This window comes from Tyto alba, unplaced genomic scaffold (genome assembly GCF_018691265.1).
Source record: "Tyto alba isolate M040663 unplaced genomic scaffold, T.alba_DEE_v4.0 Super-Scaffold_16, whole genome shotgun sequence".
Taxonomy (NCBI): domain Eukaryota; kingdom Metazoa; phylum Chordata; class Aves; order Strigiformes; family Tytonidae; genus Tyto; species Tyto alba.
In genome coordinates, this window is record NW_024881278.1 from 9,213,771 (window position 1) to 9,237,348 (window position 23,578).

The 23,578-nt window shown below is 50.2% G+C and overlaps 1 protein-coding gene across 3 annotated transcripts in view; it reads left to right on the forward strand.

Moving 5' to 3' along the window:
* Positions 1-5,277: 5,277 nt before the first annotated feature.
* The window catches only part of SLC24A3 (solute carrier family 24 member 3), a 175,770-nt gene continuing 157,469 nt past the window's right edge, over positions 5,278-23,578 (forward strand). Inside the window, exon 1 of one of the 3 annotated variants that reach the window (XM_042789929.1) lies at positions 5,278-5,327. The gene's annotated coding sequence lies outside the window, so the exon portion shown is untranslated. Of the gene's footprint in view, positions 5,328-5,840; positions 5,886-23,578 lie in introns of those variants that run through there. The other 2 variants (XM_032989402.2, XM_032989400.2) reach the window with 2 other exon arrangements.

The window sequence follows — 23,578 nt, forward strand, 5'->3', positions numbered from 1 at the left end:
CTTTTGCTCAAGGTTTTCAGATAGGGGAGAACTGCCAGCCTTCATAAAGAAGACACCCAGCTTTTATCCAAGAATATGACCTTAAGCTGTTTTATCTAAGCAGATGCAAACTTATTTAAATGCTCTTAAATCAAATGGGAACAGGCGTAGCCTAAACTACTGTAAACTGTTTTTACATGGAAATCATATCAGCTGGGCAGCCTTTTGAACCACTCTGAACCCTGAGTACGAGTGCATGACTGAAAGGAAATAGCTTGCCATGGCTTCGTGTGGCACTGCCCATTAGCTGACCATGGATGCGGCACCCTTCAGCTGCTGGCCATCAGCTAGCAGTGAGGTCCCCGCAGCTCGGCGAAGGAGGATGTACGCCCTCTCCCTGACCTGATCCGGCGCGATGTTGGTCGCAGCTACTGAAACCAGTGTCACCAGCAAATGGCATTAAGATGGCTAACTCTGGGGGCAGGGGAGGGTCGCTCACGCGGGCCTTCTGCTCCCCAAGGGATCCCATGCAGGAAGGAGGGAGCAACCATCAGTGGTAATCAGCACTGTATTTAATTGCATCCTCTTTGCGGTTTGCAAAGAGGATACGCGTCTAAGGCTTGTGGGTTAAACAGCTGGTTTCAGCCAGCCCCCTCTCACATCCCAGGAGAGAAGCAACCATGCTCAGCCACCACCGTCCTGCTGATAGCTTGTTTCTTTTAATCTTGTACTTCAACTATACTCAACTGCTACTGTCCTGCCCCATAAACTGCTTGAAACATATGTATAACCTGCTAACGTGCGAGATGAAAGGGTGAAACTCTCAGCGTAGATAGACTTGGAGGGATGGCACAGGAACTGCGTAGAAAAAGTAGAGCCCTAGACTAAAACCCAAAGCAAGGAAAACTCCTGTTAGTTCTTTCTGGTCTGCCTGGATTGCCTTAGATGGGTCTTCAACGGCAGTTCTGTGTGTGAGATGCAACAGCAGCAAGACTTGGGGATTCTGCTGTACAGGTGCCCTGAGCTGGTCTCTGCATGGAAGGGATTGCCCAGCGCCGATCTCATGGTGTCCCTGACCCTGCAGGTGTTTGGGCTAGAGGCTCCAGGGCAGCCAGCGAGTGCCGGTGCCCAGCCTCGCGTCGATCTGCTGACCTGTCGCAGGATGCTGCCCTCCAGCTGGAGATCACTGCGCCCGCCAGCCCGGATTCTGGCAGGCTAACGTCCACCTAAAGATGCTGCTCTGCACTAATCCGAAATATTTTCCCCCCGAGTTGAAAGCTCTTTGTGAGCACAGTCTGCCAGTCCAAACAGAAGAAAATCTCTGTTTGGTCTGAAGAGCAGAACTTGGCATGGTTTGCAGGGGAAAATGCCAAGTACGCGAGGCTGTTTGCTCTCCTTGAAACAGTCACGACTGTTCCTCAGCTCCACTAAGGCACATCTGGCTGTCATCTCTGCACATCTGTATACTGTGATTTACACGGTTTTCTCCCGATGCTTTATGTGGTTTTACGCTGTGATGGGGCCCTGGAAAGAACAAAAGCACATCTTTCTGCCCCTCTGAGAGCCAGCTCTCTGGGAACTTTCCTAGGGTCCTAGCAAAGCTAACGGGACCTCCCCCGGAGCCTGCAGCAGAGCATTTCCATGGCTGTCCCAGGAGAACGGACTACATGGCAGTAGAGATGCAAGTAGTGACTTTTGGAGAATCCACGTGCATCACTAAAGCATTGCAGGATGCATCTGGGAAAGGAAGACTTCCTGTAGCACCTCTTCTTTTTCATCCCCAAGGTGAGGTTTAATGTGCACTTCAACGCCATTGCACTAATTAAGACTTACAAGTTAGCCTTGTTAAGTTTGGTCTGTATTAAGACTGGTTCCTGGCCTGATAGGTCTGACAAGAGTTATTCAGTCATTATTTCGGGAAGGATCCCACCATGCACAGGTACCCAGACACCCATGAGCAACTGCTAAAAGAAGCAGAAGTTTCCTGTCCTATGAAGACTGTAATTATCTAAGAGGAGATATTTGTGCATCTGCTAATTCCCTTCCTCAGCCCCGTTGATACTGAAGCCAGCTAAATTGGATTTCCTCGCTTGGATTGCAGAAGGAACTCCAAAGAACGTGGTCATTCTGCTACTTGCAAGCCCTCTTCAATAGTCACAATGCCTCTCGTGCGTCTTTGCTGATTGGCATTCAAAAAGTGCTGAGATCATCAGATCAGGGTTTTTGTTTGTTTTTTTTTTTTAAAAGAGGTGGAATTAGGTGGTAGCTATGATCTGATGGCCTAAATGGGACCCAGTGTTAAGTTCCCACACTATTAAAATATTAGGTGATTAAGAGATGCTCCCTGAAGGGTACTGAAATGGTCAGAAGAGGAAAGAGCAAAAGGAAGAAAGTGGAAGAGGTGATATAAAGCAAGCTATATATCCAGCAGCATGTTAGTCTTGTCCTTTCTTTAACAGTTTTTTCTTTGGTTGCTTGTTTTCTTTTTTTGTTGTTTTTTTTGGTTTGGTTTGTTTTTATCTTGCTGAAGGCTCCTATAGAAGATCAATATAAGAGCTTTTCTTGACAGAGTAACATCCACAGTGATTCCCTTCTTTCTATTTCTTCCTGCAGACAGATGAGTTCACAGCCTGCTCCACCCACACACTGGTTTATCAATGGGAGAGAAGGGGGAGTTCTCCCATCTTACGCTCTCCAGAAATGGAAAAGTTTTCCAAGCTAGTACTTACTATGCTAGGAAAAAATTTGCTAAACTGCTTTGTGATTCTGAGTGGGAAATTTGTGCCTAAGCTACATAGGCTTCCCAGATATTCCCAGTCTTTATTCCCAACATAGTGAGCTTCCACCTTGGTATTTATGAGCAGCTCTGTGGTGGGATGGCGAGGAGGCTTATGGTGGAGGGGTGAATAATGATTTTGCAATGACTCTCAGGGTCACAGTTTTGAGCAGTTAGACTTCAGAAGGACTTTTAGATGTAAAAGTATAGTCCTCTGGGAGCACTGTCACGGTGTGCTCTCGCGTCAGCAATGAGGACATTCACCTCCAGACCCCCCTCACCCCGAAGCTGGCTGATTGCTTTCACACAGTAGCAATCAAGAGCAAGCCCCGAGACAGGCACAGTCTCCTTCGTAAGCTGTGGTGACTTACTGTCCTGTTCGACAGTGCTACAGGTTTCAGAGTTGTTTACGATGGGATAAAACCTGCCCTGCCAGGGGGAAGGGAGTGTATCCTACCTGGAAAAAAACCCAACCCCAAACACTTCTGCCATAGTTACATCCTAGGACGGTTGTTAACTTACTCTATTTACTGTCTGGATGGGAACTGGCTCTGCCGACCTGGGGCCAACAGGGACACCAGCATTTCTAAAGTTGTGTGTAGGAGCATGATCGATAAATCTTTAAGAGCAGGGTTGAAAACTGACATCCAGATTAATTCAGAATTGCAAGAAACCCTTGGAGAAGAGGTCGGGAGAGCTGAGTGCATAACAAGACACCGACCCCAGAATGAGACCCTGTGTAATGAGAACGGTTAGTAATTCATCAAAAATATTGAGAGCACGATGTTTTCTTTTATTTCTGTGTCTGTGTGCAGCTAGCCACAGCAACTCTTGGGTCATATTTAGACTATAGGAACAGATGTATTTCTTCTACTTTCTTGTACATCTAATCTGAAGGTGGCTCTCCAGTCAAAAAATGTTTTGCTGTCGCGGGCAGGGTGATGTGTGAGTGTGTATTGAAGTGAGGATGCTTGATGGCTGCTGCTGTGCTCGTGTCCCAAAGCTCAGGTGTGCCTGCCAAGTGCCTGGTGCCCCTTCAGCCAGCTCGCAGGGCTTCGGTCGTGTGTGGCACAGAAGAGCCTCCCCAGGGGGAGGGCCCACTCCGGGTGGGTGCAGAGGGAGCAGAGCATCTGTCCACGTGTTGTGAGCGCTGCTGTCAGCCGTGGGGCTGCTGAGCCGGGACGGGCGAGGATCAGAAAGTGCTTGCCACGCTGCTGCCTGCAGCTTGGGTTTTTGTCATGAGGAATTTTAACTTGAAATGATGAAACATCCGAAGTATCTTTTGGAGAGTTTCTGTTCTGCCATTGCATAAATCTCTCCTGATTTAATTCAGCGTGTTCGCGCCGCAGACAGTGCTGCCCATGCTCTCACACTCTCTGCTCTCATTGATCTCAGCCAGTGCCCCTCTGCCGCCAGCTCGCCTGCTCGTGCTGCTGTCAGGGTGTTAGCGCCGGGGGCTGGGGGGGGCCAGGAAAGGTCCCAAACAGTGGGTCTGGTTTTAGGGGCGCAGGGTTCAAACCCAGACTCTGCCAGAGGTTCACTCTGCTTCCTCGGGTAGATGTGTCCCGTAACCCCTGCGCTCTCCCTGGGGAGTGGGGCCAGTGGTGTTTCCTCACGCCCGCAGGCCCCGGTTTCAGTGCAGACAGTAGGTGTTTGCCTTGCTGCTGCGGTCATGATTAGGATTTTAAACAGGGGAGGAGGGCTGAAAGGTTTCAGGCCAGCTCAGGTTTTTTAACCCAGGAGCCCAAGCTGTGAGAGGACGGAGCAGCCGTGCAAGGGCTGTCCGGTGCCCCGGCCCGCGGTGGCACAGCTCCCCGGTGGTGCGTGAACCCGGCCGACCGGCTCGCACCCGCGTCCCTGCCCGGGCCTGCACCCAGAGGCGTGGTGGGTGCAGCACCCGCGGGGTCTGCCCTCGCCTGCTCCGCCACAGGACCAGTTTGAAGGGCAGGTGGAGTGGGCGGTTGCTCACACAGCAGAAAGTTCAGAACGGAGTGTGAGAAAGGAGAAAAAAAAAACAAACCAAACCAACAACAAAACAAACAAACAAACAAAAAACCAACAAAGAAACAACAACAAAAAAAACCCCAACCCCACAGTTTAAATCCTCCAGTGTATGAAACGCAAAGGAATTGCAGCCAGGGCTGCCTCCTGTGCAGAGTGGGGAGCCACTGGTGAGAGAAGTTGGGGGGCGCTGGGTCGCTTGGGCTTTTTTGGTTTTAAAGACCGTAAGAGCAGGTAAAGGTTTCACCCCGAAGATGCTGCCGAGAGCCCCTGCTCAGCCCAGGAAAAGGAAGCTGAAGCGAGGGCTGCGGCGGAGGCTGCGGAAGGGCTGGGGGAGGCTGCGGTGGAAGGACGCCTGCAGGAGCGTGGGGCCGGGAGGAGGCTGAGCCCGCAGCCGCCGCGGCCCTTGCGCGCATCTCCCCCGCGTGTTCCCCGGGGGCACACAGGGCCGCTTCGCCCCTCGCTGAACCATCCGCGGCGTGGGCGCGGCGCCCCGGGGGGGAGGCCGGGCGGCTGCGGGGGCCGTGCCGCCGGGCGCACGGGAGCCACGGACCCCTCCTGCGGGTCCCGGGTGGGTTGGGGCGGGGGGGGGGGGGGGGGTGTCTCGGGGCGCGGCGGGGGCAGCCCAGCCGGGGGGTCCGTGTCCCCCCACACCCCGGGGGCGGGGGCAGAGGCGCGGCGGGGCAACCCGCGGCCGGGCTGCTCCCGCTCTCCGCCCCCCTCTCCGCCCAGGAAGCGGCGAAGGGGGGTGTGCGTGGGGGGGTTGGGGGCCGGGCGGGAAGTTTGGCCCCCCCCCACCCCCCCCTCACCCCCTCGGCGGCCCCATCCCTCCTCTGCCATCCCCTCCCCACCGCGGCTGGCCGCGCCCGCTGCCCGCGCAGGCGGCGGCGGCGGCGGCGGCGGCGGCGGCGGGGGGCGGGCGGGGGGCGGCGCTGCGGAGCCCCGGCTGGGCTCGGCGCGGCGCGGAGCGGAGCGGGGCGGCGGGGAGCGGCGCGGAGGAGCGGAGCGGCCGCGATGGGCGCCTCGGCGGCGGAGCGGCGGCGGCGGAGGCGGGAGCTGCTGCGGGGGCAGCTGGGCGCCCTGGCCGCCCTGGCCCTGCTGCTGGCCGGCTGCGCGGCCGGCCGCGGCGGTGAGTCTGCGCCGGGGGGCCGCTCGCAGGGCGCGGGGCCGCGGCGAGAAGCTGAGGGCGGGGGGGGGGGGGTTTAACCTGCGTGGAGGTGATCGCTCCGCGGGGCGCCGCGGAAGGGCGGGGAGAAGCCTGCGGGGGGGGGGGGCTGGGGCGAGCTAGGGGGGGGGTCCCCCGCCGCGGGGGTCCGGAGCCCTCCCCGTGCCGTGGTGATGTGCGCTGGGGGACGGGGGGCGGCGGTGGCCCCCGGGAGAGGAGAGAAGAGAAACTTTGAGGGAGCGAGATGCCGGGGGTGCCGTAGAGCGGGTCCCTCCCGTGGGTCCCTGCCGTCTCCCGTGGGAGAGGAGAGGTCCCGGCGGCCGGGATCCCCGCGGCGGTGCGCGGCCATGGGGTGCCGGCCCGAGGACGGGGCGCGATCGTGCCGCCCGCCGGTACCGCTCGCCGGTACCTCCCACCCGCCCGCCGGTACCGCTCGCCGGTACCTCCCGCCCGCCCGCCGGTACCGCCGCCCGCCGCCCTGGGCTCCCGGTACCTGCGGGGCAGGGGCGGCCGCGCTCCCGCTGGGGAGGGTTTTGGGACACTTTGAATGGGCTCCCGAATGCCACTGTGAGAGGAAAAGCTTTTTGGGAGAGGGACGCGCGATCCTGGGTGTCGAGCGGCCGTCCCCTGCTTCATTTTGCAACCAGCTGTACAAAGAGCGTGATAACAAGCAACTTATATTTTGCATTGCAAATATGTGAGTGTAAGCAGAATTTACGCAAGGCTTATTTTCCTTTAAGTGAAGGAGAGCGTACCCCTCCGTGACTTGAATTTGCTTTTTAAATAAACAGACGTGTCTTGAGGGTTTCGCGATGTCCAGCATGGTGCAAGGAATGCTCTGATGTTTAAGAAAGAGCACAAACATCAGCTAAGGCTTGAACACATTTTTCTTATGGAGTATAACAATGATTGGATGGGCTTTTAAGATTTGGGACTTCAATATCCTCAAATTAATCAAATTTTCTTCTTTTTTATACATGTATTCTAAAAGTTATGCTTGTTTTTCATGAACGTGGTGATTGCTTCTGAGAAGTAAGGCCAGGAAAGACAGACGTGAGCATCGTTGTAAGTAAACAGGGGTGTATGCACATACTTAAGTATGTTTAAGTCTACCCACACACTACATGCGGATGTGTGACACTAATACCAGTCCTTCTTTTACATAAGCTCCAAAGGCTGGAGGTGGGAAGGTGCTTCCTCCGGTGTACTCTGCCTCCCGTGCCGATAGGGCCAGACCTGCGCTCTCTTCCCACTTTCTGTCGGTGGGAAACCAAGCTGTCTCTGACAGAGCAGGCTGGCTGCTCGCCCTCGCCGCATGGTAAATTGTAGATTATGTGGCAAAGGCAAATTTCAGACCGATTTTAAATGGGGCACAGGACACACTCTTCTCTCTGAAGGGTCGTGTGGATTCCCATCCCGTGTTTTGCTCTCCTGGAATGATTTTCTGGCTGATGCGGGAGGGAGCTCTGTCCACAGAGCACAGGCGGCACAGGCTGTAAAGGTCTGTGCCGCAGGTGAATTTGTCTGCGCCTCGCTTGAATTGCCCAAGGGGATCCCCAGCCGGCGCTGCTAACTTTCGTCAGAGCTCTCACCGTTTTGCTTCAGTCCAGGAGAGTATCCCATGTTGTGATCAGAGTTAGCGTAAAATTAGTCTGAGAGATGAGAAATGGTGTTTGTGGTGATAGACGTGGTGCCATGTGCGCCTGCTGCCTCGCAGAGCCGGGAGCGACAATGAGAAGAATTGTTTCCCAGGTGGAAATTTTCCACAGCGCTCGCTGCATCCGCCGCCTCTTCATGGGACCTGAGTGTCCGGGCTCCCTTGGGAACCTCGCTTACAGCCAACATCCTGATGCTCTCTGGACTTTGTGTGGCGATTAGATAGGAGGTAGAAAGATATGTTTCAGTTTAGTGATTTAAGTCTTTTTCCCATGTAAAAATACGTGGTTTAAGATCAAACGCAAACTTCTGACTAGACTGCAGTGTTTTTATAGCAAATGACATCTCCCTTCCCTGTCCCCTGGCAGGAGGCAGCAGCGTTACCTCTGAGCTCCCAGGGTGGTTTTCATGAGCAGGGGCTTTGGCATTTGGAATACACGCAGTGTACATGGTGCGCAGCTCGCTCGCATCCTTGATTCCAGAGAGACTGGCGGAGGTGTGGAGCTGGGCAGAGGTTTCGCTGTTGGGCGGTGCAGATGCCGGAGTGATTTGCTGCTCTTGTAGGGCTTCTGCATCGAGGTATGCTCCAGCCCAGCTACCCTAGGCTTGAATCCACCTTTTTAGATGATACGTTCTTGCTTTTAATGCTGCTGCTTTTCTTAGTCAGTCCTTTTCCCCTCAGCCACCGTCTCTGGATCCAGAGGGCCACGGCTTTTCGAGTCACAGGTGACCTCTGTTTGCAGAAGGGTGCGAGGTGCCACGGCCTCATTCAGAAAGTGTATGTATTTGCATCTACCAATGAGAGATAGGCTAGAGCTCTTCCTGAAGAGGCAGATAACCTCAGCATTCTAATTGCTGAACAGTCTGTAGTGGGTGACTCTAGAGGATAGGGCACAAGATCTGGGTTTCTGTTTTGGTGGCTCCCACTGCTTTTCTGGGTGACTTAACCTCTCCATGTCTCACTTGGCTGGGTCTCTAAAACGAGGCCTCCTTTTCAAGTCACTTCGAGATCTCCTGATGCTAAACGATGTGTAATAACAAAGCGCTGTAACATTATAATGTTTATATGAAAGTCACTCCAAAGATCTTTATATTTCACAAGACTCAGGATTTCAAAAATACAGTGCAAATTAAGGAGAAATCCAAGTTCATAAAGTTCATCTGGGCAGTGAATGTACAGATGGGATTGCCTCTGCCTCTCTTCCAGGCAGCGTGAGTCCATGGTTATGCTCTGACATCAAGGAAGTCACGCTGGTAAATAAGAGGTCTAACTGAGGTCAGAGCCAGCCCTGCAGACCCAAAGTACAGCTGCCAGCCACTGGCCTGCCATAGGCCTTTTGGTCTGCCGAAGGGGACTGGAGGTGAAGGGAAGTTACAGAAACCTCTCATTAACTTGAACAGTTCGAGTTGCTTCCAAAACTTGACCTGAGTCTGCCATCCTTGCAGAAAGAGCCAAACAAAGCATGAAGTTTTCTTTTTTTCTTTTTTTTTATTTCCTATTTTCTTCCCTGTTCTGTAGAGCCTCCCTTCCCCCCCCCCCCCCCCCCCCCCCCAATTAGTCTGACTCAAATTCTCTCTTGTAAAGAAAGGGAGGAGTGGAGAAGAGAGACTCCTTCATTATATGAGACCATCTTCCAAACTGTGATGATTCAGGTTTTTCAAGGGAGGCTTCTGAGTCAGGCCTTTTAACAGTTTGCTGTCAGGGACAGCAAAAATAGCAGGGGCATCAGTCAGTGGGATTTTTCTTTTCTTCTTTCTGTGTGCCCGTGCTTTTTGTCAGGGTGGTAAGGAAAACCTGGGTCTGATTCTGCAGCCCTTACTCATGGGGATGGGCACATCCAAGCGAGTGGAGTTGCCTGTGTGATTCAAGCGTGGAAGATTTGGGTTGCTTTTAAGTCTTGTTTTAACTTGACGAGAGTGAAGTATTCAGCATGGAGGAGCAGGGCCTGCCAGGTGCATTTTGACTAGCTCTGCGACTTACTCCACATCCAAAGCTCAGGCTGTTTACACAGAACTGATGGTTGCCCAGTCCTTCTTATGGGCTGTGGGGATTTGAGAGTGTCTGTGTCACGATAACACACTTACAGAAAGCCTCTAAGCGATCCTGGGTAGCATGGTGGGAGGTGGGGAGCAGAGATCCCAGCGTGTCTGCCTTCTACCTCTGTGCTGGTTGGAGGAGCTCACGAGACTGGAATGAGCCACGTAGGCTGTTTCCTCCTGACCGCTTTGTCACGGGCCCTGCCTCAAAGGGCTTTTCCCTACAGATCTCCTTACTGCTAAAATAGCGTTGAAGAACCTTGGTGTGACAGGTCCTGGTCCTCTATCTGGGAATTAAGCGAAAACTCCCTGATTTCATTTGAATGTTTTGATTTGCGCAAACCAAGAAACCCAAACCGAACTTTAGAGGTCATGCAATGAAAGCACAAAAGCAATTGTTTTCCTCACCTCTTCAGTGAAGCGTAATCCTAGCTCCAGTGAGAGTAATCCTAGCCCAGATGTAATGCTGTAATCACTGGACCCCTGGATATGGGAATTTACCCTCATAAACTAGGGAGAGGCATCAGGCCAGAGCGTGGTATGTGACCTCTTTGGCAGGGAGCTTGTTTGGCCTTGCAGGAAATGACTTGTTCATTTATTTAGTACTTGCTCAAGGTCCTACACCAACAGCCAGCAGAGAGCGAGGTCTTCTGTCGAGCAGCTAGATCTTGGGGAGCGGCCGGGATGAGGATGTGGCGGTGCTTGGAAGGAGCGTGGGGGAACGTGCAGAAAGATGTGCTTAAACTTTCACCATCTTCTTATGGTATTGACAGAGCAGGGCTTGAACACCTGGCTGTGAATTTGTTCTTGCTGCAGGGTCTCCCTGAAGAACGGCCTTAAAAGTGTCCAGGTCCACTTAATTGAAATGTTTTGGCAGTGCCAGGATGTGTGCCAGGCTGGTCAGCTTGCCAAAGTTGGGTGCCTGAGGCAAACTGCAGCACACCACCTAAAATCACAGGGTCCTGGTCCTCAGGATGGGGGATGCAGGATGCTTGGGGGTTGCAGCTTCAGCAGGGCGTGAGGGCAGAAGGTTGGTAGCCTCTCCGGCTGTTCGTAAACAGAGCGAACGCGAAGCTGCCAAACAGTGAGTAGCAGAAAAACTCACCAGTGGTAACTCCTGGAGTGCCTGGTAAGAGAAGATGGGCTCGTGGCTCCACGCCTGCTCGTGCCGATGGAACCGTTGGCACTCAGTCCTGCCCTGCCTGCTGCTCAGGGCTGCTCCCACCCTCCCTGCCTCCTTTTGCATGGGCTCTGGTGTTTCGGAAGCCCTTAGCCGAGCCTTTTCAGCAAGCTAACCCAGCAGAAAACTAGCCCAGGATAAATAAAGGAAGCTTTCTGCCAGATTAGGACACTGAAATGACTTGGTCAGGGGTCTGAACAAGCCAGGGCTGGACAGAGAGCCCTTGGATGGTGGCCATGGTCAGAATGGCAGAGCTGATGGTAAAGTGGGCATGGTTTGTTGGTTTTCTCAAAGTCCTTTTTTAGTAGTTCCCTTCTGCTGCTAGTGGTCCTTAATGTTGATAAGGCTGGCTGGTCATGCTGTCCATTTTTGGTCAAATGTAGTCAAAAGGAAAGGCTTAGTTTGGCCTGTCATATATTCATTTATATGACAGGTACTCATGTCTGTAGCTTCCTGGGAGCAAGACTATGAAAAAAAAAAAAAAAATCTGTTCTAGGATGGGAGAGGGTCATTCAGGAGGTCAGCCGCCGACCCTGCGACTGGAAAAATCCCCTCACCCCTGGAACTGACCCTGCTTCTAAATGTTAGAGTGTCTCAGGGCATTTTTCTCTGTTTTGTCTCTGTTCTTCTCTCTTTAAATTGATGCCAACTCTTATGGTAGATAGAAAAATAATTTTTTTTTTTTCTTCTGGTCTCTGTGCCTTTGGAGTGGTATAAGTTACCCTTTCTAGCTTTCCTGTCTGCAAGGAAGCACAGAAAATTTAGTTTTCATAGAGTCTTCCCTAAGATAAGACTTGAAGAAAAGAGCCAGGTCTCATGAAACCTGTCACTGAAAACTTTGGAGTTTTACTTTTTCACATGAAAACCACATGGGGTTCATGGAGCATAGAGCCTGAGGGATGCATCTTGTTACTGTCATTACTTAGAAGCCAGTGCAACTTCTTCAGGCAATTTCTGTAAAAGTGCAGGTTACTTCCGCAGGCACAGTGATCGCTTGCTGCGCTGTGGTGGCAGCTGCACCTTGCTGTCACAGGCTGGGCTTTGCCACCTCTCCTGAGCCACACGGCTCTTTACAGCTGGCAACCAGGCAGTTGAGTTGCAGTGGTGTGTTTTTGCCAATTAAAAAAAAAAAAAAAAAAAAAAAAAAAAAAAAGGGGTGTTTGCCTTTTCCAGCCTTGTCTTCCCCGCCCTTCTCTAGACCAGTCTTCAAGCATGGGATTTTAGAAAGCTCTGGGGATTTTCAAATGCTTTGTTCTGCTCTAGGTTTTACCTTTAATATCACCACGAGTCAAGTCAGACCAATGCCAAGAGCCGTTGGTAACCTCATCCTAATTTTCTTCCGCTGCTGTGGCTTTATGGGAAGAAGCAGTGGGCATGCCCACGTGTGGGCAGGGTGCTTATAGTCCTGCCACTTTAATCATCATGTCCTCTAGACATGCTCTCAGAAGAGTAAGGTTGCACAGTGAGTAAATCTTTGTGGCTGGTCTGCAGCAAAGCTGCATAACTCACAGCATCAAAGGGAAATCCTGGGAAAACAAAAGCGGTAAATGTTTGTAATTTGCAGCTCATGAATGGGTTCTTGGCTGACCCTGGAGGGGTGAAGGTGTTTTACCTCTGCCTCTCCATGGAGTCATTGCTGGACTGTTAGACTCTGCTCCAGCTCTGAACAGCTTGTCCTTTCCTTATTTATTGCCAAGGGCATCCTGACTCGGGAGTTTGTAGTTAGCTACTTGAAACCCCTAAGGGGCAGGTCCATCTCCCTTTATCTTGTCTTCCAGAAAAGTTTACGTTATCTTTTCCTGCATTGGCTTCCACAGAAGGTCAAGTCTCCACAGCAGTTGGAAAAGTGCCTGTTCATATGAGACTTAGATCTGATTTTGTCAGCTTGGAAATTGATAGCAATAGGAGTGGCCTTGATACAGAGATGGCGATGGGATGAGCCCACTGTACCTGGGGATTTTGGAGGGTGTTGGGGCCTCCGTTGCTTCAGCAATGGAGCCAACTGCATCAAAGGAGCATGTGTACCTCTGCGAGACATTAAATACATGCAGTCAGTGTGTTTGTACCATAGCATGACTGGATTTCAGCTCAAAACTCAGATTTAAAAATAAAATGGTTACCATCTTTAGATGCTAAACTTTTCTGTAGGAGCAGGCTGAGAAAACTCTGGAAATGAGGGGATTTCTCAGTGTGTTTGAGTGTTGAGGGGTAAGAAAGGACAAGGAAGGAAAGGGAGCAGGACAGGATGTTGCATCCAGCAGCAAGGGCTGATAGATAGAATCCCACAATAACTGGAGACAACCCCAGGCTGCATTAGCAGCTGAAGCTTGATGTGGACTGAAGTTGTTTAAGCTGATTTTTTTTTTTTTTTGGCAGTATCCCTGAGACTAAGACCACTGCACCAAGGGCTCCAGGGAGAAGTCCTGGGTCTTTTTCTTCTGAAAAAAGGGAGGTGTTGAAGAGGAGTCCAGATGTGGTGTCCAGGGAGAAGGCTGTGTGGGACAGTACTTGCTGGGACTTTATTTGCCTTTTATGGACTTTTTTGGCTAACAGAGACTGCTGAAGAGGTGGGATTGAATGTCATCTGCTCTGCCTATAAGCCTTGCCTATGGGAAGCAGATGGTCCCCAAGCCCTGCTTTTGGGACCTGGAAACTGCCTGCAGGCGCGGAGGAGAGGGGAGCGTGTCCCCCGTCACACCTCCTCCCCACGCTGTGCTCCCGCTCGGCTCTGCGGGCTGCCTCCGGCAGGCCAGCTCCTAGACACTGCGCCGGTGGATGGGAGCATGTGGCTAGGGAAGGGATATACCTTTCATCGAGGGGAAAAACGCTCTTATGCATGAGGGAGTGTCAGAACTGGTTTGGAGGCAGAGATTTCATTGTTTTGAAACATTCCTTTGCCGAGCTGTGAGCCGAGCAGCTGTGCGAAGTGGCTGAGATTCACAGTCTGATCTGACCTTTCTATACCTCCAGTAGTGTGTGCGGTACTTTGGCGAGCAGCCATGTTTGTGTGTCCATAGGCGTTAGGCCGTGATCCAGGGGGGCGAGCGCTCGGCTTGCGGCGTGTGAAAGGCTGCGGTCGGCGTCAAGTGGGCTCGTGTGTGTACAAGGTTAACCAGATCCTTCCTCGCTCAAGCCGTTCCTCAGTCCGTGGCGTTTTTTGGAGGAAATGAGGCAAGTAAGCGGGTCCTCAGGTTATAAAGTAGGGAAACTGAGGTACGAGAGGGGTTTGCGGGACTTTCCTGGCACGGGAATGACAGAGCCCCAGATGGAGTGCGGATCTGCAGATGGATTTATTCATCAGTCCAGAGTGTACTGACATGTCCTTACAGATCTACCCCAGGAAGTCTCTGGTGGCCCCGTGGTGGCTGAGGGATAAAAACCACGCAGCCAGGGCGTTCTCCGTAAGTGCAGTGTATCTCATCTGTTGCAGTGGTGGAAGAGGAGAAAGACGTGTTTGGATAGTGCTGAGCGTGCTCTTCTAAAGAAAACTTTGGTATGCCAAGGCTTGTCCTCAGCGTTCGCTCCTGCTGCAGGCATCACTTATCAAATGAGAACTGGGAACAAATTTTAACAGCTCAGTTATGAAAGAGCCTGCTAAAGACCAGGACAAGAATCTTTTTGATATGCAAGCCAAAAACATGCTAACTGAACTGCAAACAACTGAAGGGTCTGCTATTAAAATAATTCTCATTCAGGGATACTCTGCTGTTTTTTTTTCCCTAAGATGGCCAGAACATCCTGTAACATAAAGCAGGAGGAGAAACAAGCCTTACATGGACATTCCTTTCTCGTCTGAGAAGATCTGCACTCCAGTTCTCAGTGCACCTCTTCGTGATAGCTCATTTGTGTTCTGTTACTAGCTCACAGGGAGAACGGGACAGAAAGAAACTTTTTCAAATGAGCATTGCATGCGCTGAAGCAGCGCAACAGTTCGTTTCAGGGGAAACAAGAACAGAAGCTGTGTCAATTGACATTACACACAGTGACGTGTATTAAAAGGCTCATAGCATTTGATTTCTGTTAAAAAAAGAGTCGGTATGTATGGAGTGCAACTCCACAGAGTGGTGACAAGTAGAAGAGAGTTGTTAAATGCCCCGTACTTGTGCTCAGTAGGTGCTGTGCAGTACAGGAGCTGGTGAGGATTCTGGCTGCGATCCTACTTGATATATACGTTCCACTCACTGCTCTGCAGAAGGGCGAAGTGGTGCTGCTGCAGGGCTCAGGGTGGAGGATGCTGTGGAGCCCTGTGGACAGCAGTCTCACCAAACTGCACAGTGGGAGATCTCGTTGGGGGGGTGGCATGAAGTCCTCTCAAGGATGTAGGCTGCTGGACAGCTGGGTAGAGCGGTCCCTTGGCGTAACCAGCGTATGGTACCACAGTTAAGATCTTTTGACTGAGCACAGGTTTTGCATCTAGGTGAGCAGAGACCATCCTGCCACAATATTGAGTGTACTGGGGTTCTCACAAGCCCTGTTGTGAAAACTGAGCTAAAAAGACCCTTGTCCCAAAGATTATCCTTCCAGCTGTGCCAACTGTCATATATAGCTTGCTTGTTCAGCAGCTCACATCAGTTGTGTTCACGGCAAGGTGTTGCTTGCTGTGAACTCCTCCTCAGAAAGCAGTATTGTTGAGAGGGAGGAAGAAGGAGAAGAGGTGATACTTAAAAACATCCCTAAGTTGATTTTACTGCTGACAAAGTGAAATAAATGATGAGTTTTATGTTCTTTGGATTTATTCTTGCACTAAATTGGAGGAGGCAACAAATCAAGCTTATTCATAAGTAGAGAAGTTTTCCAAGAACGTAACCGAGTCATGTAAAAGCCTCTTGAGTCAAAAAACGATCAGAAGAGAGGTTGCAGGAGTGCTGTCTTGGTGTGGCTTGCTGCTGGGAGGCAGTCTGTGTTTTGGGGGAAGGCCCATGGACGCGGGAGACCTCAGGAGCCATTGTCATACGGACTGTAGCTGGTGTTGCACCTCCCGCTGGGGTTAGGCCTGCAGAGACAGAGCTGATGCTGTGTCCGGGGTGAGGGAGACCTGCAAGAGGCCTCACCTGGGAGGTACTTGCCAGAAGATTTATCCTGGGAATGAGTGGCTGTGTGCATGACCAGTGACGTGCCCAAGTGCTGCCTTCCAGGTCACCCGTGCCACCCACACCAGACCGAGTTGTGGGTCTGGTTGTGTCCCCTGAAGGAACATGACCTCCTGCTTTCCCTCCCTCTCTCAGATTTCCTGGGCATCAGGTATTTGGTCAGGTTAAATATGTTTCTGGTGGGTCGTAGCACCCCAGGCTGTTTGGTGTCGGAGAAGACCATGGAGGTAAATCAGCCTTAATGTGGGAAACTTTACCCTGGTTCTGCTGCTGAAGAAAGTCTTTCACAGACAAGGTAGTTTATTGCTGGGATGGATCTTGATGAAGGAATTGGTCCTTTTTCATCTTTATTTAGATCCTGTCTAGAGTTTCCCAGTCTTAGGAGCTTCCTGTGATGAAAAGCATGAGATCTGGTGACTCTGAAGCTCCTTCTGAAATCCAGCCTTCCTACGAGAGGGTATCAGGTGTTCCGCTTCTCCGTGTGATGAAGAATGCTACTGGTGATGAAAGCAAGTTGAGAGAGAAATTTGAGAAGATTTTGGAAAGATAATGAAACCTAAAAGGAGAAGAATGAAAAAAAAGTATCAGTCACCACCCATTATTGTGTGTTAAAGTTAAAATCCCTAGGGATTTTGCATCAGCTAATGCATAACAGACTGTAAAATGAAACGACAGCATTGGTGGTTTTGTTTTTAAAGCCTTGATCATAAGGCTATTTAAAAAAAAAAAAAAAACAACAAACAAACAAAAAAACAAAGGCTTTTTGTTTCATTTTAGTGACAAACATGTATTTTCCAAGGGAAGTGGGAGTTCTGTTAATCCCACTAGCTGTCATTTCGGTGTACGTTTCCAAAGCATCTCAGGGGCAGAGCTGCATGCTGGTTGGCAGTGCTGTTTGCATAGGCAGGCGCAGGACCCAAGGACCTTAGGACTGGAGTCTCAAATTGTTTAAATTGACTTTAGTGGCACAGTGCCAGCTGACACCAGCTGAGAATCTGGACAGAACAACTTGTCCAAGGTCACCTCACAGGCTAATAGCAGAGCAGTGAATTAAACCCGGGTCTACAGAGTCTCACTTCAGGGTAAATAAAAAATGCATACCCCTTCTTGGAGGGTCCTGCCACTCTTAAAGCCTTATAAAGAAAGGATAGCATCAAACGCTTGATTCTGGTATGATGTAGAACACTACCGTTTTGTGCCCGGATTTCTGTTTAAAAATATAAACCTTTTTTTTTATTATTTTTCCTGTAGTAGTATTTATTTCCTTAAAATACTTCAGAAAATGCCAGTTTGGGATTTTACTAGAAAGATGCCCTCGCTCTGTGTGAATGAGGGACCGAGTTGAGCCGGGTCAGGCTCATTTCCCAGAGGAGAAGGGCTGAGGTGCTGTTGTGCTGCTTATGGCTGGTGCCTGTTTGGGCTTGTGGCTGCCTTTTTGTCTGTCCTTTTCAGCAGGTGGGGAAACATTTCCCGGGAGAAAAGAGTAAGAGTGTAGTGAGCAGTTTGTGCAGGGAGTGCGTTCACATCATCTGTTTGTAGGGACAGGCTGCCTTTTCAGTGATCTGCAAAGGAGACTCTACAAACTCCAGTCAAGCCTTAGTACAGAACCCCCTGTTTGAAGAGTTCGGGAGCTTCATATGCTCATGTCACCCTGACAGTATGTTTAAGGGCCAGTCTAAAATCCGTTGAAGCTGATGATAGCTTTTTCTATTGATTTCAAGGGTGACAAAGATCCTCTTCTTTGAGTCCTTGCTTGGTTTTGGGATGGGGTTTTCGTTAAATTCAAGGATGGGTGTGACATGTTGTTCCTTCCCTGCTTTCTGTGTTTGTGAATATTGAGATGGCATCACAGACCACTATCTTCCTTGTAGTGTTTTGAAAGATCAGAAAAGAAAGGGCTGTTCTACTTCTGGCTATCTGAGGTTATTCCTTAAGGTCTGTTAGGTCAGGCTTGCATCAGTGGTTTAGAATCATAGAATGTTTGGATTGGAAGGGACCTTTAAAGGTCATCTAGTCCAACACCCTTCCAGTGAGCAGGGGCATCTTGAACTAGATGAGGTTGCTCAGAGCCCTGTCCAACTTGACCTTGAATGTTTCCAGGGATGGGGCATCTACCACCTCCCTGGGCAACTTGTGTCAGCATTTCACCACCCTCACTGTAAAAAATGTCTTCCTTATATCTAGTCTAAATTACCCTCTTTTAGTTTAAAACCATCACCCCTTGCTCTATCGCAATAGAACGCAATATGTGTTTGCTGCACACCTCCACACCATTGCACCATTTTCCTCTCCCTCCCTTTCTCAGAGCCTCCTGAGGTGAAGCAGTTGTTTGCAGGACTGTGCTGGATTTGTACCACTCTCAGATCCCGTGTGGCATCTGGCTTGTGGTGCCCGCTGTGCCCCCGAGGCAGAGCAGAGGGGGCCTGTTCCCAGCTCAGGCACCACACCGCGCCCCTGGGGAATTAGGAGAGCGCTCTGTTGAGTTGCATGTCTTGGTTTAAGAGCTGACCCGTGTGCTCAGCATCACAGAACTTGTGATTGCTGTGTTTGACCAGAAGACAGACTCCTCTGAAGTGTGAGATTTCACAGTGTGGATGTTAAACATACGAGTTAGTTCTGGTCAGCCAGTGAAGTTGCACAAAATATGAGTATTAATGATGATTGTATTCTTTTCCTGTACATTCTCAGGGCTCTTCAGAAAAGAGCTGAAACTAGTGTTTCCAAAATTACAGAGAGTGTTTCCTACACAAACTGAAATGTGGGAATTTGCAAGGTGCTTCCTCATTGTGTCTAGAGATTCAATTGTTTTTCTTCTTCCCCCTCCCCATTCCTTGAAAAGCTTTGTCAGTAACCATTGTGTTGGTATGGATGTGGGAGAGAGAATAGGAGGGCCGCATTAAAATGCGGGTTCTGCCAGAAGCAAAGCACCGGGGTGAACAGTCTGGTTCTTGCTGGAGGGAGTCCCACAGCGAATTTCCTCATGTGGGACTGTGAAAAGTGACCCAAATGTCACAAAGCAGAATCAGACAAGCAGGACGCTAGCCGTGTCCTCCCTGCCATGGGTGTTACAGCACACGCATCCTCCCCAGGGCCAGCTGGGGGCTGGTGTCCCTGTGCGAAGGTGAGCGGGGGCTTTACAGCCAAATTTGTCTGCTGGAGGGAAGGGCTGGCTCTCAGGCGGAGGAGGAAAGGACAAGGGACAACCTGGGATAGCTCAGTGGTGACACCTGTTGACTGGGAAAATGGCTGTACCAATGATCTGAGGTTAGGAGGACCCTGGGAGGCAGGAAAAACTGAGATATTTTGGTGTGATAAGCCTTCGCTTGTATCACCAGTGTGAAAGAATAGAGAAGGCAGCATCTAGAGGTGCAGGTTTATTAGAAGAACCTGTCGTGGGAGGGAGGCTGCAGCAGGACATGTCTTACTTTTTCCCCACAGACAAAGATGGCAATTTTACTGTGGCTGATTAAAATGTGCCTGTCTCCAGTTCTGTGATTCCCACTGCTGGTGGGATTTGCCCCTTTCTTTCCTGATTACCAGATTTATTTCTAGATATGCTTGCTTATTTCTAATAAATATAAGAAAGAGATGTCCTGGGGCTTCTATATATATTTGTCTGTAATTAAGGTAGGATTAATTGCTTAAAATTGTTTTTAAGAGCCTGTTATGAGATCAGCAGATAGGAATATGGGATAAAATGCATAATGAATACATTATGTTATAAATAATGGACACAGCCAGTGCACAGGCATCCCTGAAAGGTAATAGCTCTTTCAATATTTAATTAAGTGGGTACCATAGGGAAAACACTCTATGTCACTACTAAGGTAATTTTTAACCTGGCTTAGTGACACATAGATCAGTCTGAATGAGGGCAGAAGCCTGTGTGTAACTGGGACCCTTGGCAGGCACAGTTTGTGGTAATAACAGGGGAATGTTTGTTGGTAGAGAACTGGGGAGAAGGGGTGAGAGAGTGGAGATGCTGATAGCACCCGGAAGATTTAGTGGAACTAGTGCTTTGCTCATTTTCCTAGGACGGAGCTGCTGATCTAGCAGCACAGGAAGCCCTGAGCTTCTGTCTGCTTTGTAGAAGAACCAGACTTTCCAAGAGGACACCTGATGGATGTCCTCTCCTGTTCAGGTCAAAGCCCTGATAGAATTAAATCTGGCCAGGGATGTCAAGGGCAACATGAAAAGCTTCTGTGGATAGATTGGTCATAAAAGGAAGACTAGGGAAAATATGAGCCCTCTCCAGAAGGATATGGGAGACCTGGTTACCTGGGATATGGAGAAGGCTGATCATATTTTGCCTCAGTCTTCTGCATCAAGTGCTCCAACCACACCACCCATGACTCAGAAGGAAAAGGCAAGGACTGGAAGAATGAAGAACAACCCATTGTATGAGAAGATCACGTTTAAGATCATCTAAGGAACCTGAAGGTGCACAAGTCCATGGCACTTGATGAGATGCATCCAAGGGTCCCAACGGAACTGGCAGATGGAGTATCTAAGCCACTGTCAATCATATTTGAGAAGTTGTGGCAGCTTGGTGAAGTTCTCTCTGACTGGAAAAGGGGAAACATAACCCACACTTTTTAAAAGGGAAAAAAGGAAGACCTGGGGAACTACAGGGCAGTCAGTCTCACCTCTGTGCCCAGCAAGATCATGGAGTGGATCCTCCTGGAAACTGTGCTAGGGCACATGGAAAATAAGGAGGTGATTGGTGACAGCCAACATGGCTTCACTAAGAGTAAATCATGCCTGACAAATTTGGTGGCCTTCTACAATGTGGTTATAGGAATATAGGATAAGGAAAGAGCAACTGACGTCATCTACCTGGACTTGTGCAAAGTTTTTGATACAGTCCTGTATGACATCCTTGTCTTTACATTGGAGAGACATGGATTTGACAGATGGACCACTTGGATAAGGAATTGGCTGGATGGTTGCACTCAAAGAGCTGTGGTCAACAGCTCAATGTCCAAGTGGAGAGCGGTGACAAGTCTTGTTCCTCAGGGATCAGTGTTGGGACCAGCGCTGTTCAACATCTTTGTTGGCAATGTGGACAGTGGGATTGAGTGCACCCTCAGCAAGTTCAGTGCCAGTATCGATCTGTGTGGTGTGTTGACACGCTGGAGGGCAGGGATGCCATCCAGAGGGACCTGGACAGGCTGGAGAGGTGGGCCCATGCAAACCTCATAACGTTCAACAAGGCCAAGTGCAAGGTCCTGCAGATGGGTCGGAGCAACCCCAAGCACAAATCCAGGCTGGGCGAGGAGTGGATTGAGAGCAGCCCGGCCGAGAAGGGCTCGGGGGTGTTAGGGATGGAAAACTGACTGTGAGCCAGCAGTGTGTGCTCGCAGCCCAGAAAGCCAACCGTGTCCTGGCCTGCTTCAAGAGAAGCATGGCCATCAGGTCAAGGGAGGGGGTTCTCCCCCTCTGCTCCACTTTGGTGAGACCCCCCTCATAGTGCTGTGTCCAGCTCTGGGGCCCCAACATCAGAAGGACATGGACCTGCTTGAGGGGGTCCAGAGGAGGCCACGAAGATGATCAGGGGGCTGGAGCACCTCCCTTGTGAGGACAGGCTGAGAGAGTTGGAGGTGTTCAGCCTGGAGAAGAGAAGGCTCTGAGGAGACCTTATAGTTGCCTTCCAGTGCTTAAAGGGGGTTACAGGAAAAATGTGGGGAGTCCCTTGATCAGAGATTGTAAGGATAGGACAAGGGTTAATGATTTTAAACTGAAAGAGGGTAGAATCAGATTAGGTGTAAGGAAGAAGTTCTTTGCTGTGAGGGTGGTGAGGCACTGGCCCAGGGTGGCCAGAGCAGCTGTGGCTGCCCCCTCCCTGGAAGGGTTCAAGGCCAGGTTGGAGGAGTCTTTGAGCAGCCTGGTCTGGTGGAAGGTGTTTCTACCCATGGCAGGGGGGTTGGAACTAGATGGTCTTTAAAGGTCCCTTCCAACTGAAACCATTCTGTGATGATTCTATGATTCTTGGAGCCCATTCGCCTGTGGCCCGTTTGCCGTGGCAGCTCCAGACCAGATCTGCTTGCTGGCCAGTGGCAGAGAACAGGGTTGAATGAAGGATCACAAGCACTCCAAAACTTCTAAAACACTGTGTGGGGTACAAGCCTTCACAGCCATTCTTGAGCTGCTCATGGTTCTTTCGGTGGCTTTTGCTATCCATTTTATCCCCAGGCACAGGGAACAAAAGAGATGCATGAGTGCAGGGAATTCAGTTTCATAGGGAAAAAGGCACAGCATCAGTTATGAGGCCAGCAGCTGCCCCTCATCATGTTCTTATCTGGAATAAAATTTGTCTCATGGGTTTTTTGAATAGATACAGAAAAAGGGGAAGTATTGCCCATCCGCAAAGCCTAACACACCTGTGTCCCTAACTGCTCATTTCATATTTCCCATCTCCATGCGCTCGTTTAATTATGTTTTATGTCCTGTTCTTGTGCTAGCTCTACTGCAATTTTACCCATGCCAGTGTAGCAGGTAGTTAAATGAGAGATGCCTCAGTGCAAGGAGATTTGTGAGGGTTGCAGAAGTCCAGCCTGCCCTCCTGCGTATCTCACCAGGTCTCTCGGTGGGGGTTTCCTGCTTTGTATGTCCCTGTCTATCAGTGAGTTTTCCTGAATTTCACAGCACGCAGACAGTGCTTTTAGGGAGCAAATCCAGACTCAGTGTCATACAGTGGAGTTAAGTATCAGAGCTGGTGTATTCTCTGGGGCTGAGGCCTTGTCTCCATGTTGCAAAGTGCCTAGCATGTTTCCAGCACCAGGGAAGAAGTAAATAATAATGATTAAACAAATAGCAGTTACAGATTTGTGCAGTGTTGTTGCAGGGAAACACAAGGGGAAAAGAGTTGCAAGGCAAAGGGATGGGAGAAATAGTCTTTTTAACTGGAAAAACATGTTTGTATTGATATTGGACACAAAAGCTCCTTTTCCCTCTTGCTTATTTATATTTTGCAAGATCTATTTTTTTCTTTATCTTTTGTGGAGAAATGCATGAAAAATATCCCTCTTTTGCAATGGCTCCCCTACAATCAGAGTGTTCTGGTGTTTAGATACCAGACTGGGAGCCAGGGCTTATGGCAGTCTTCTTTCTGTTTGTTTCTTTTCTCTGTTTGTTTCTTTTCTCTGTTTGTTTCTTTTCTCTGTTTGTTTCTTTTCTCTGTTTGTTTCTTTTCTCTGTTTGTTTCTTTTCTCTGTTTGTTTCTTTTCTCTGTTTGTTTCTTTTCTCTGTTTGTTTCTTTTCTCTGTTTGTTTCTTTTCTCCTCTGTTTGTTTCTTTTCTCCTCCCTCTCCTCCCTCTCCTCCCTCTCCTCCCTCTCCTCCCTCTCCTCCCTCTCCTCCCTCTCCTCCCTCTCCTCCCTCTCCTCCCTCTCCTCCCTCTCCTCCCTCTCCTCCCTCTCCTCCCTCTCCTCCCTCTCCTCCCTCTCCTCCCTCTCCTCCCTCTCCTCCCTCTCCTCCCTCTCCTCCCTCTCCTCCCTCTCCTCCCTCTCCTCTCCTTTTTTTTTCTCAAAAGGGTGGCTTATTTTTAATGCTTTCAACGCCCATCTCACTGGAGGGACAGAGGGGGCCTGCTCCCACCCATCATCCACGGGAGAGTTGCATTCACTGAGGGAACAGACCCTACTCCTGCTCTTGGTGCATTTCTCTCCTCTGTTCCATTTCTGGCCATTTGTTCCTT